The following is a 12,988-nucleotide window of genomic DNA, read 5'->3' as shown; positions in this document are numbered from 1 at the left end:
TCTAATTTCTTATTATTAGTTAAAACAAATAAAATGCTAAAGTGAGTTTGTCAAATAGAAAGATGAAGGCACAAAATTTAAAGGTAGAATGTATTGGAATGTATTGGAACACAGAAGTTAAGTATTCACTCAAATCCATAAGAAAATAAATTCATGGAGGTATGAATTAAGAAAGTTTTCACACGAATATTTCAAGACAAAGTTGTTAAAATAACGACTACAGTGATTTATGAAGGTAAACATAAGAAGAGTCAAGGCAGAAAGAATCAGCATAAAATAGCATTTGCAGGAGCTCTCCCCTGCTGGCTGAAGGGCTCTCCCTAACCATGCTGGCTGTAGCCTGGCCTGCAAGCACTATGTGCATCCTGACCTGCTCTTGCTCAATACTTTCGAAATCTTCATCACGCTGGTAGTTGGCTGCCAGCTGTCAAACATCTGGAGCGTCACCTCCAAATGTCCTTGATTTGGTGCAGATGTTTCAAAGAGGGCAGCTCCTATTCGGATGGCTTGGTAGCTTCATGGAGTCTGGAAAATAATGGCAGTTCCCTCCCCCCCCAACACACACACACTCTTTTGCAGACATATCCTGGTCATCTGTTTCATCCCTTCTTTCTCTTTCCTCTGTAGACCCCACCTGAGTGTTTTTCTGAGAGTGACTGGAGGCCTCCTGGCTAGGGTTGTGGCTCTTTTCCAGATCATCCCCCTGATAATCTGCACTGTGGAGGACACACAGACCTTTACCTTTCATGCTAACTCTGGTCCCCTTTCCCCCTATTTCTTTAAGAGATTATTAATGTCATTGATGGACAGGGCAACATGGAGGGGCTTTGCAAAAAGATAAGGCCCACATGGCAGGATGAGGGTTCCTTCTTATCATTTTAGAGGAAGGGTAAGGTTCTCCAGCACTTCAGTAATGCACATGCTTGCTGTGTCATCCTGGCTGGCAGTGGGGATGAAGGGAGCTTGTTAGCCTGGGGCCTATAAGCTGAGTCAGCTATGAGGGTGGAGATAGCAAGAATGTAGGAGAACTAGTTATTGGAAGAACTTTGTGAAGTAGCATGGCCCTGATTAACATTCCTGACTTCTGTTTTTGTCAGATAGGTTTTAGAATACTATAAGATGGTTCGTTTCAAGGGTGCATTAAGCTTTAAGTCCAGCTACAAATGAGCAGAAAACATTAGTCCTTGCTAATGCATGCTAGGCTACCAATTTCCTAACCCCCCAAAGTCTGCTTCACCACACACCCTTCACCCCACCTAGAAGTGTAGAGAATTAAATTACTCATAGCTAGACTCACCTGCACAACTATGCACCGGATAAGCTGGACCAAATTAACAAGAGGTAATACATAGAGATGAACCCGTTTTGTTAAAATAAATAAATAAATAAATAAATAAATAAATAAATAAATATGACTTGGAGAAAGATAATGCCTAGATGAAGTGTTAAGATTGTCCAGATTATGGAAGGAAGGAAGGAAGGAAGGAAGGAAGGAAGGAAGGAAGGAAGGAAGGAAGGAAGGAAGGAAGAAGGAAGGGGAGGAAAGGTCATGGGTTAGAGTATATACATTTCTCTATGCACTGGGCCAGCCCACCAGACATTCCAGGCTGATACAAATAATAAACTGCTTTGCTTTCACTTCTGAGTCTCTAAGACTCTTCCCTCCCTCTTTTTTTCTTTATTAGTTTTTTTCTTGTAATGTATTTTGATCATATTCACCATCTACTCCACACTTTGTTTAGATCCACTCCCCCTTTCCTACCCACCCAACTTTGTTCTCAAATCCTCCTGTACTCTTATTGTAAAGCAAGTATTGCTGTTACAGTCAGGGAAAGAGCATGATGGGCATGTCATCATCCTAGGGGCTCTCTCTCTCTCTCTCTCTGTGTGTGTGTCTGTCTCTCTCTGGTCAAGAGTGGCATTATTCATCAATGGGGCCTTGAGACAGTCTCAGAAATTTTGAAGATTAGACCTATGTGTCTTTTCTCATTTTTACCAAAGTCTCTTTCTCCTCTTCTTTCTCATGCTTCTGTTCTTTCCTTGGATCAAGTTGTTGGATCCCAGGAAAGGCCCTTCAGCACTCACTTAACCTGTACTTTCTCCAGCTATAATAAGTGGCAAACCAACACCTCTAACTCATCCTTTCTTTTATCAAATTCACCTGCTGAATCAGAGGCCAACATGGAGGATGCTAGCTGTGGCTTCCTTTCTTATAATTCCTCCTTTACACCAACAGGTTCCTGCTGGGCTGCAGTTCCTGCCCCAAAACATTTCTATCGCATAGCAGCACCCCAGCAACTTCCATAGCTGGGTACTGATACTCTCTGCCCTTCTGCGCTACTCTCAAAGACTAACATTTGAAACCTTTCGCTGTTCTCAGGCATCTCCACATTCAAGTGTTAGATTCCACTCATCAGGCAGGTATGCTACCCCAAACCAGAGAGTTGAAGACTGCCTTCCTGGGATCCCTCTCACAGACACCCCACGCAATGGCTCAGCCTTAGTTACACATCTCACCTCTACTAGCAGGAACCATGTAACCAATGCTGTAGCAAAAAGGCACGCTAGCGCACACCATATGGATTGGGGTTGTGGTGGTTTTCGGTGAGGAGACTGCTTTGTGGAATTTCCTCCTTAGATGACCCCCACCCAACCCACCCGGGCCCCCCAGCTTGCTCGGCCTAAATTGTATGGCTTGCTTTCTATAAAGAAGATCACGCCGGGCGTGGTGGCGCATGCCTTTAATCCCAGCACTCGGGAAGCAGAGGCAGGCGGATTTCTGAGTTCGAGGCCAGCCTGGTCTACAAAGTGAGTTCCAGGACAGCCAGGGCTATACAGAGAAACCCTGTCTCGAAAAACCAAAAAAAAAAAAAAAAAAAAAAAACACAACAACAAAAAAAAAAAACAAAAAAAGAAGATCACACAATCGCTCCTCTCCAACTCATCTTTGCTCCTGTCAGGTCCCTGTTGGGGCACTGAAGTTTGTTGTGACACACTTTTGGGGGGGGGGGAATGAAACACATACTCATCTACTTGACCCAAGAAAGGGAACCTATGGCAGACAAAAGTAATGACTGCACTAAAGTCCAACTTGGTGAAGCAGTTGTGACCTTTAATTGGGGTCACCACCAGGAGTATGGATGAGTGGTCAGTTACAGATACTGAGCCAAAAGCATTTTAGTCAGGAAAAGCTTATCTTTAGAGCTCTCTGAAAAACTTGGAGGAAATTCAACTAGCCTCTAGACAGCTGGGCTAGTCAGTCTCCTTTCTCTTCCAACAGTTGTTTACTACTTCTGCAAAGCTGGGCAGAAGCCTTTGAGAGTCTTGTTACATTTCTATTCGCTAGAGATACCCGAAGGCCCCCTTCTCCTTCAAGGGATTGTTTTTGTTCAAAGGAAACTGCTACACTACATAGGAGCAAGCAGGAGTACGGGCGTGGTGGGAGATGATGATGATGGTGGTGTTTGTGTGTGTGAGTGTGTGTGTGTGAGAGAGAGAGAGACAGAGAGATAGAGAGAGACAGAGCGAGAGAGAGAGAAAGAGAGGGAAAGAGAAAGAGAGAGAGATTGCCCATCAGAGCAATAATCTCCATATCCGCCAACCAGGCAGTTCAGAGACATACAGAACACTCTTAAGATCTCCTAGCTTATTTATATCATGGCCAACTTAAGCACACTTGCTTCTGTAACCAGAATACTGGAGTTTGTGCAAGCTGTCACCACAAAGGCCACTGAACAGAGACAGGAATTGAATTTTTGCTGTGTTTTAACCTAAAGAGCCAGCAGTCTCGAGAAGGTAGAAGATCTTAAAAACAAACAAGTAGACAAAGAAACAGAGAAAGAAAGAGAGAGAGAGAGAGAGAGAGAGAGAGAGAGAGAGAGAGAGAGAGAGAGAGAGAGAGAGAGAGAAAGCGAAACAAAAAAAATCAACCCAAAAAGAACCCTGCTCCCCCCTGCTTCTCACTAGAGCAGGCTGGCAGTGGTGGCACACTCCTTTAATCTCAGCACTCCGGAAGCAGAGGCAGTTGGACCAAGGCCAGCCTGGTCTACAGAGTGAGTTCCATGATAGCCAAGGTTACCCAGAAAAAAACCCTGTCTTGAACAACCAAGAAGAAAAGGAAGGAAGGAAGAAAAGGGGGAAAAAAGAGCAAGCAGTTCAAACTGGCTGAGTGGTGGCCTTTAATCTAGCACCAGGGAGGCAAAAGCAGGCAGATCTCTCCATTGTTGGTCCTGCCCACCCTTCAGTTAGCAAACTGTATCAGATTCAACACCCTTGGGGAAAAGGATCAAGGAACAACCAGCGGCTGTTTTCCATTTTGGCCTAACTGCCCCTGAGCCTCCTTCACCTAGTATCTACACACAAATGCATGTTTGCCTTCCCAGCACTGGAGAAGCTGGAAACAAAGCCGAGAGCCAGTCAAACCAACTGATTGTTGAGCCCTAGCATAACGAGAGGCACTTATCTCACAAACAAGGTAGAACATTAGCCTATAGTCAGGGCCTGGAACTGGGTTATGATTGTGTGGCGATGCATCCGTTGCTGGTTCAATTGGTGAAGTGTGGGGTATAGGGCTTGTATTACTAAACTGAAGGCCTGTAAGCCTCAGCTTTGGCCAGATCGAAGTTAAATCGTGGGTTTGTTGCTTGATTTGGTTCTTCAAACTGAAACCAGGGAAAGTACTCAAACCAATTGTGAATCGAAGTATGTAATTTTTTGACAGTTTACTTCTATTTTATGGGCACATAGTGTATCATGTGCTAGTGTTAAAAGGCTGTGTAGCTATGATTTAACCTTCCTATTTGTCCTCTCTCGGGGTTTGCTTATAGAATGGTAAGTAATCCATAGGAGCACTGTGCTCCCTGCAAGTGGTGTTTCCTCAGTAATCAAAGTTTGAACTTCCTCTTTTTTGCCCATGAATATGAGGCCACAATAGCAGCAGGATTTTTCCCCCTTCGTTATTAGTTATTTTAGGTTCAGAGAACACCAGAAGTTCCTTGTGTGTGCCCATCCCCCACTGCTGACTTTTGGCCTAAAAGTTGCCGATTATCCCTGATCTTCCTGGTTCCTAAGAGGAAAAGCAGGAAAGGAAGGGACCTGATACCTACAGCCAGGAGCCTTCCTGTGACCCTTCCTCCAAAATGACAGAACTTAAAAAAAGGATTTCCTTCACCTATCCTTATAAGGATTTTTCTTGAGTAGTTTCTGTATCTAGGTAGCTTAGAAGAATATTTCTTGTCTTGAGACATTCACCTAACAACTTCCTAGGGTTTCCAGGGTCTCCTCCAGTGATTGATGGCTTCCATTTGTGGGACCCACTGTATCCAATGTGAGGCAGCCTCTGCCTTCTCCAGAGGGATCCAGTGGATCTCACCTGGTTTAGGCCAAGCCATCCATCCCTAAAGCACAGAGGGCAGGATCCTTGTACAAGGTCCCTTAGGCATCCTGAGCACGCTGCCCAGCCTTTTCCATCCTGGAACTTCAGGCTCCCTGGGGCAGGGGTGAAGATGAGGAAATTCTGCCTTTATATTCAAAGCATTAAGTCTTTTGACACGGAAGAGGGTATTGGGGGGAAGGGGGCAGGGAGTCGTCAAGGGAAGACATTGCCACATTGACCAGTGAGGATCCTTATCTTCCTAGTGAATGTGACTCTCCTACTTTGCCAGGCTGAAAATCCCAGCCTCGTCTACCCCCTCACCAAGTTAGTGGATGCACAGGATTTGAGTCCCTCTCCTGTAATCACCAGCCCATTATCTACCTGACCGCTCCTTACACAGCTCACCCTTTCCCCTGTGCCTCTGGAATAAGCCACCGCAGCACAGACAGAACCTTGGGAACAGACTCGACTTAACTCTACTAGCAGCTCTGTTACAAAATGACCAATACGCCAGGCAGTGGTGGCTCACTTTTAATCTCAGTACTTGGGAGGCAGAGGCAGTCAGATTTCTGAGTTTGAGGCCAGACTGGTCTACCAAGTGAGTTCTAGCAGGACAGCCAGAACTGCACCAAGAAACTCAGACTCAAAAAAACAAAAAAAGGGGCTGGTGAGATGGCTCAGCAGTTAAGAGCACTGACTACTATTCCGAAGGTCCCGAGTTCAAATCCCAGCAACCACATGGTGGCTCACAACCATCCGTAAAAAGATCTAATACCCTCTTCTGGAGTGTCTGAAGACAGCTACAGTGTACTCACATATAATAAATAAATCTTATAAAACAAACAAACAAACAAAAAACAAAAAACAAAAAAAGATCAATACAACATGTGGTCACTCTTTCTGGAATATGAACCTTGCAAATTGGGTCCTAGAAAGAAATCAGACATTTTCAGACCCATCAATGTAGCTGGGGACTGGGGATTTGACCAAAGCAATACAACAGGCAGCAGTAGACAGCAACACAGACACATCAGCAAACCCGAGAGTCTTCCCACATAGTGCTAGCCAAGTGAGAGGGCCAGACAGTAAGCCAAAATGAATGTGAGCACATGCTGTGTCTCTCAGCTCAAAGGGCATACACATTTGTGATATCCCAAGTATTTCTTTTCCTCGAAGTTGAGCTTGAGGTGTGTCCCTGGAGCACTGCCTTGATGGAGCTCCAGAGTTTGTGGATATGGAAGATACTCTTAGGACTTTTGGGTCCACTTTATTTTTACCAAGATAGCCACTATTTTAAAAAGCCTTTACCCAGAGAGTTTCTTTGCAGCATGCCAGTCCAGCACAACACCAAATGAGGCAGTACAAAACACACAGAGGCACATGCATGAAGTAACAGAATCAGTTTATATTAAATGTAAGAGAAAAGACAACAACCACAGGCCAACATCTGCTCAAACAGTGGGCAGGGGAAAACAGACAAAAACAACAGAAATAAAACGAAAACCCAAATGGCGAAAACAACTATGCTGGCATCGATGCCAAAGCTCCACGGGGCCATGCTGTAACTAAGATGTCCTTCTTGTGGCTATTGGCACAGTGGATGCCAGCTATGAAGGTCTTCCTGTGAGGCAAGCGCTTGTGAGATCTCCCAGAGGGATGTGGGCATTAGCGTGTATACAAATCTGGATGCATCACACTGAAAACCTGGAAGGAGACACAGAGGAATAGAAAATGTCTCTACCACTAGTAGTTCCTGAGAGAGGCCAATTTGTATTAACATGAAATTACAACAATATGCAATTATAATAATCCACTACGGTTCACCAGCTAGTACCTCAACACCAATTTTAAATATAAAATAATGTCGTTGATTAGCTTTCTATTATTAGAACAAATAACTGAGATAATCAATCTAAAAAGAGAAAATGTTGATTTGGCTCACAGTTTCCATACGGCTACACCATTGGCTGCTTGTTCCTGTTGATCTGGGACAGTGGTGAAGTAGCAAGGCATTGTAAGGGATCGTTCAACTCATGGCCAGAAATAGAGGACAGGGTCTCACTACCCACTTTCAGGCTCACACTCCTAATGCTCCAGCCCCCCTCCACCCTACTTAAAGGTTTCAACAGCTCCCAATAGTGCCCATGCCCTGTGTAGGTGAAGGAGACTTTGAACTCCTGATCTTCCCCTCTCCTTGCCCAAGTACTGAGATTACGGGCATGTGCCACCCTGTCCAGACAGTTTCCAAATCCTTTACAATTACCGTTGTTTGTCCAGTGTTTAAAGTTTCTAACACAGGATTTAAAATGTTTGCGAAACAGAGTCTGTAGGATATCGTTTAGAAATATCAAAATGTGAAATTTTTGGCAAAAAAAAATTTTTAAATCGAAGTTTCTACATTAAAGTTAGCTTACAAACAACCTTATTTTTTAATCCCAATGACAAAAATAATAGGGAAACAGACAGCAAAAATTACATCAGGAAAAAGTGACTTGCTGGAGAAACAATATAGAAACTTATGAGTTAACTGGAACTTTGCTATTTCAGAAGGTGGCACCATTACCATCACAAGGTATCAGCAAGTATTCTATGGGGATCTTGTGTGATGTCACTACACCAGTAACATGGGTAGTAACTACGATGTGTGTATAACATATACAATGAAGTTAATACATACTTAATTATATATATATATATATATATATATATATATATATATCACAAAGACTGCCTCTTAAGACATTTTAAGTCTGAAGGTTTATGGCTCAAGTCATACACCCTACTGGAGACAGTTTCTTCCTGTACTACAGTAATTCCTACCTTTTAGAACGGAATAACATCTCTTCAGGAGTGCTGTTACTTTCAAAAAACAGGTAGCCTCAAAATATGATGTCAACATACAAACGTAGTTAAAAAAAAAAGAAAAAGTCAGTCTTTGTGAGTTTACTTTGCAATTTAACGAAGACTGGCTTTGGACCTCTGGGATGTTGTTTTCCAGAAGGAAGACCACGGAAGCCACCGCAGACAGCAGAACCTCAATCAGCTTGAAAGAGAATGGGCTCAACAAAAGAGAAAACTGTCAACAGTGATGATGAGGTGCAACATTCAACTTCACAGTTCTTGGAATAGTAAGGAAATTTAAAAGTCAATGTTTTTTTAAATCCCATTGTTCTAAGCTGTAGCAATCCTATAAACACTAGGATTTCTGGTGCAGAAAACAGGTATGCCAGAAACAGTACAGCTTATAATGATTCTATGTTTTCTAGAACTCTTCAGTAAGATTCAGTTCTGCAGAGGCCTTCTTACTTTCTGTCCTTTCATGATAGCTGTAGCAAGTCACTCTGAGAGGAGACCTTAACAAAAGGCAGCAGAGCATCCTGTATCCTCATCCTGTATCCTCATATCCGCTACTGTACACTGTACTTGTTGAGTTTGAAAGTCCTTCAGCAACTGACCACTGCATGTGATAACTATTTGACAAGCTGCAGCAAAGCTTGTTGTTCTTTTGAAAAATGTTTCTTTGTCCAGTGGTTGCATTTTCTAAGAGTCAGATAAACGTGGTTTTCAGTGGCTTAACATGTTCAGTGTATGCATTAGTACCCATAGACTCCAGTACTAAAGACATACCAGTACACATAAACTAAGACACTATTCCACAACTTCCTTAGTGTTCTCTTCACTTGAATGGCCTGGCTGTGGAACAGCAGCGGGTTCTGGTGGTCCCAGACAACGTTCTTTACTGAATTCACGCCTCTGCTTTTTTTCTTTTTCCTCTAGACCTTCCACTAATTTGTATACTATGCTTTGTAATTGTGGATCCATCCTCAAGTTTTTATGAGGTTTGGCCTGGTGCACTATAAGGTTGCACTTTGGACATTTGTTGCTGTGTTCAAAATGTTTTACGATGCAGCTTTTACAGAAAGTATGAAGACATTCTGTAATGGTCGCCGCATCTATTAAGTAGCCTTTGCAAATAAAACAGGAGATGTATGGGATCATCTGTGAGAGAGGAATGAGATGCTCTTCCTGGTTGGACTCCACCCTCTCTGGGCCAGGAAGCCTGAATCCTGAACCATCTTGCGTTCTCCTGCTCTGGGTAGACCTGCCCTGCCTGGCAGCTAAGTTCGCAGTGGCAATTACAGGAGAGGCTTGGAGTGGGGGTGACAAGACCTCTGTTCCCTCTACTCCGGAAACATCCAGGCTGCCCTCTGGGCCCACTAAGTCACTTTCCATGGCGGCTTGGGCAGAGCACAAACCCGTAGAGGAGAGACAAATTAGGAAGCGAGATCTTACGTAGGTGAGGCGAGGCTAGAGCGTGGGGCCAAGGACACCTCGAAGCGAAGACTGGAGACGAGACGGTGAGTTGAGGAGACTCGGGGCTCTGAGCAGGAAGCCAAGCAAAACAGAACAGAAAGGTGACGGGGAGGGGGTACTGTTCAGGCCCTACGACCAGAAAGGGTAGAGAGGAAGCAAGCCGAGTAGGGAGGAGCAAGGAGGCTAAAACACAAGCCACTAGGCAAAGGAAAGAAAAGAAACTAGATACAAAGTAGGCGAGGCAATGTGAGGACCCAATGAGGAAGGTCTATAGGGAGTCTTAGGAAACTGCTATCTAAGCCAATCACAAGTTGCCATGTTCAGGGCCTTTGAAAACCTTTTCAAAATTTTCATGCTTCACAGTGGGGGTTATTGGCGGGGAGGAACAGGAAGGACTAGAGGGAGGGAAAGCTGCGGTTCAGATGGATGGTATGAGAGAATAAATAAAACTTTTTAAAAAAATCACTTTTCAGCCTAAGATTCTGTTTGCCTCCATTTACACACCCGGCATTGAACTGCATCCTGGATCTCGTGTGATGATGCATTAGAAATAACGATTTCTGGGCTGGAGAGATGAATTAGTGAATAAGAGCATTGGCAGCTTTCTGGAGGACCGGGGCCCAGCACCCATACGGCCTCTTACAAGTGTCTGTAACTCCAGTTCCATGGGATCTGACACCTTCACACAGACATCCATTCAGGCAGGCAAAACACCAATGCTCATAAAAAGTAAATAAATCTTTGAAAAACAACAACAACAAAAAACAACAGCCGGTCAGTGGTGGCACACGCCTTTAATCCCAGCACTTGGGAGGCAGAGGCAGGCAGATTTCTGAGTTTGAGGCCAGCCTGGTTTACAGAGTGAGTTCCAGGACAGCCAGGGTTACACAGAGAAACCCTGTCTCGAAAAAACCAAAACCAAACCAAACAAACCAAAAGCCGATCAAACAGAAAAAGAATACTGATTTCCGATTAAGCACCAAAATATGTGCTCCTCTGGAAAATCACATTTATCCAAGATAATTTTTGAAACTTGTACGTTTATTTATTTTGAAGAATAATATATTGGTACAGTATGGAAATCTCATTACAATTTTTTTTTGAAACAGTATTTTGCTCTGCAGCTTCAAGCTGGCCTGGTGCTTAGGATGTGTTCCAGACTAGTCTGGAACTTGAGGTTGTCCTGTACTAGACACCAGTGCTCTGGGATTACAGGTGTGTGCAGCCACAACCAACTGCTTCTTCAATCTGATCTCTTTTCAGAGCTCTTTCATTGATTTGTAGCCATTCATATATTTTTGTTAGTATTCATCAATAATACAGCTATCAAATACTTTGTCTCAACTATAGGTTACATTTTTGTGATGTGTTGTTGTTGTTCTTTTTGTTTTGTTTTTTGGAGACAAGGTTTCCCTGTGTAGCCCTGGCTGTCCTGGAACTCACTCTGTAGACCAGGCTGGCCTCAAACTCAGAAATCTGCCTGCCTCTGCCTCCCAAGTGCTGGGATTTAAGGCATGCAGGACCACTGCCTAGCTTTGTGATATTTTTTGTTAGTTTGTTTTGTTTTGTTTTTAGAGAGAGAGTTTCACTGGGTAGCTCTGGCTGTCCTGGAACTTGCTGTCTACACCAGGCTGACCTCTAACCCTGCTTCCTGAGTACTGGAATTAAATGCCACCATTTCCAGGGCATTTTCATTATTTTGTGTTGCTATTTTGTTTTGAGACAGAGTCTGGGAATGTAACCCTGGCTGCCTAGAACTGGTATGCAATTCTTCTGCCCCTGTGTTCAAAGTGGTGGAATTATAGCACCACTGCACACGGCTATTTGTATAAAAAAATTAAAAAAAAAAACCTGAGCTTAATATAGTCCATGCTGTAGTAAAGATGACCTTAAATTCCCATTCTCTTGCTTTTCTTAACTTTGTTTTATAGTCATTGCCAAGTCTAATGTATATTCTTGTTAGCACTTATGATTTTAACTGGTCTGTTTTGGTCTTTGATGCATTCTTAGTTCCTTCTATTTGAGTGTATATGTTTGTGATATGTGTGTGTGTGTGTGTGTTTCTATCTGTGTGCATGTGTATATAGAGGCTAGACTCAAGTCGATAGAGATTGATATCAAATGTCTTCCTTGGCCGGGCGTGGTGGCGCACGCCTTTAATCCCAGCACTCGGGAGGCAGAGGCAGGCGGATTTCTGAGTTCGAGGCCAGCCTGGTCTACAAAGTGAGTGCCAGGACAGCCAGGGCTACACAGAGAAACCCTGTCTCAAAAAACCAAAAAAAAAAAAAAAAAAATGTCTTCCTTGATGACATTCTAATTTAATGTTGAAGTTCACAGCTTCAGTGACAATGATTGGCCAGTGATTCTGGAATCCACCTGTCTCTGCATCTTCAGCAATATTACTACAAATATGTGCCCTTACGTGGATGCTGGGGATTTGAATTCAGGAGCTTGTTTTTGTACAGCAAGCACTTTACCTACCAAGCCAGCTCCCTGGTCCTTGGGATCATTTTTTTTTTAAATCACTCTTTTGTACACGCACATGCAGCCTTGCCTGAACCCTTTGTTTTGAAAAGACTATTCTTTTCCCAAAATTAAGTTGTCTTGACACTCTAGTTAAAAATAACCTAACCACACACATGAGCATTAATTTCTGGGCTGTTCATGCTAGCTAACTACTGTTAGTAGGAGATATTGTTTGTTTGTTTTTGTTTTTTCGAGACAGGGTTTCTCTGTATAGCTCTGGCTGTCCTGGAACTCACTCTGTAGACCAGGCTGGTCTCGAACTCAGAAATTTGCCTGCTTCTGCCTCCCAAGTGCTGGGATTAAAGACATGCGCCACCACTGCTCCGGAGAATTTTTTTTTTTTAATTCTCACTGTATTAAGTTTAACTAAAATTGCTGAGCATTTAAGATTGATTTTTACTTCCTTGTGCTATAACACCTAGACCAAATACAGAATATCTAAGAGCAAATAGGTACTATGCATTGGCTGCACCTAATGGGATACTTTCCTTCTTCAGAAACCAGAAGTTCACTAAGAGCCAATTCACACTTCAAGATACTCTTTCCTTTCTGCATGTGTTCTCGCTGTGTGTCTGTGTTTCCACGCAGCGAGTAGAGGGTAGCATCCAGGGCCTTCTGCACTGAGCTTCATATACAGCCCTCATTTCTTTACTAAGTTTAGTTTCTAATTTCTTGATATGTACTTAACTACTGGGTTTTGCCAAAAAAAAAAAAAAAGAAATTTTGGGGAATTTTGGAGAAGGGGTGGCCACAGTGGTTGCGACAGAGCGCGCG

At 43.3% G+C, this 12,988-nt stretch overlaps 1 long non-coding RNA gene across 3 annotated transcripts in view; it reads left to right on the top strand.

Moving 5' to 3' along the window:
• The window catches only part of LOC110287378 (uncharacterized), an 80,297-nt gene that overhangs the window by 25,166 nt on the left and 42,143 nt on the right, over positions 1-12,988 (top strand). The window contains exons 4-5 of one of the 3 annotated variants that reach the window (XR_015047156.1): positions 8,373-8,502; positions 9,152-10,431. This is a non-coding gene — a long non-coding RNA (uncharacterized LOC110287378). Of the gene's footprint in view, positions 1-8,372; positions 10,440-12,988 lie in introns of those variants that run through there. The other 2 variants (XR_015047157.1, XR_015047155.1) reach the window with 2 other exon arrangements.

Source organism: Mus caroli, unplaced genomic scaffold, assembly GCF_978045245.1.
Source record: "Mus caroli unplaced genomic scaffold, Mus_caroli_1 scaffold_5, whole genome shotgun sequence".
Taxonomy (NCBI): Eukaryota; Metazoa; Chordata; class Mammalia; order Rodentia; family Muridae; genus Mus; species Mus caroli.
The sequence above is the reverse complement of the archived record's forward strand: the minus strand, read 5'-3'. Positions and strand labels throughout refer to the sequence as shown.